The sequence below is a fragment of the Babylonia areolata genome, chromosome 6, assembly GCF_041734735.1.
Source record: "Babylonia areolata isolate BAREFJ2019XMU chromosome 6, ASM4173473v1, whole genome shotgun sequence".
NCBI classification, from domain to species: Eukaryota; Metazoa; Mollusca; class Gastropoda; order Neogastropoda; family Buccinidae; genus Babylonia; species Babylonia areolata.
In genome coordinates this window covers 18,965,154-18,966,250 of record NC_134881.1, presented here as the reverse complement: position 1 = coordinate 18,966,250, position 1,097 = coordinate 18,965,154, and the positions used below count along the sequence as shown (strand labels likewise).

General features: G+C 38.6%; 1 protein-coding gene across 1 annotated transcript in view; it reads left to right on the top strand.

The window, feature by feature from the left end:
- Positions 1-350, top strand: part of LOC143282816 (glutamate receptor ionotropic, kainate 2-like) — a 189,979-nt gene extending 189,629 nt beyond the window's left edge. Inside the window, 1 exon segment of the mRNA XM_076588606.1 lies at positions 1-350. This exon segment is cut by the window's left edge and continues 976 nt beyond it. The gene's annotated coding sequence lies outside the window, so the exon portion shown is untranslated.
- The last annotated feature ends 747 nt before the right edge of the window (positions 351-1,097 follow it).

Sequence of the window (1,097 nt, the reverse complement as noted above, 5' to 3'; positions counted from 1 at the left end):
GAATGTCATGAGTGAATGTGAATGAACAGCTGCAAGAACTGTATGGGGGAAACGTAATAAGGTCTTAGAACTCTAGAAGATAAGAAATTGAGCTGGAGACGGTCTGAAAGATAGGAATGCCACAAACATGTGAGACAGCTGCTGCTGTTGGAAATTAAAGAAACTCAAGTTAGAGGATGCACTGAAGATTTCAGAGCTATAGAACAAAGCTGAAATCTGAAGAAAAAAAAACCCTGCAATACTTAAGTACCGGAGAAGAAAATGGAAACAAAAATGGAAATGAAGCCGATTGCAGTAAAAAATATATTAAAAAAAAAAAAAAAAAAAAAAAAAAAATATATATATATATATATATATATAGATATATATATATATATATTAGAATGGGCGTCGTTATTTCCCACCACTGCTGAGCAAGAGAACGATAAGCATGATGACATTAATTGGCAGTGCAGGGGTCGACCCCAGTTTATTGACTGCAATAGACGGAATGACATCGGTCGGTGTAGGACCATCTGGAGCGGTTGATGAGGTGACCAGTCAATGAATCTGGACCATGGAAAACAAAAACCCGTGGTTTCAGTGAATGATATTTTGGACCAACATGAAGCTCTGAAATCGGTGAATGCTGCTGGACCATTGCAAACCAAAGGATGATCGAAAACTGGCGGACCACGACGAAGGAAAGGGGTGTCTGAACAGTGAAGATGGAGACTGAGATTAAAACAAACAAAAAACAAACAAACAAACAAAAAGCCACCGAAAGAAATTGTTGAACCTTGGCGATGTTGCTGATATATTTCATGAAGTCCGACTGAAAATCTTGACGTGGGTGGGGGTGATGAGAATGTACATCTTAAGAAAGGGATTTAAACGGTATTGGAGAAATGTGTTTGGTCTATTGTATATAAATATATATTTTTAACGAGTTGACGCCGACTGATAGAACGGTCATAAGCTTCTTACGATTGAGAAAGAGAGGAAAATACGATGTTTTGGAAACTGGGGTGGTGGAAGTTGGAAAGAGGAGGGTTCTCGAAACCTGCTTAAACTCTCTGAACAATACCATGCCAAAACCTGCTGAGTTTTCCTTTTCC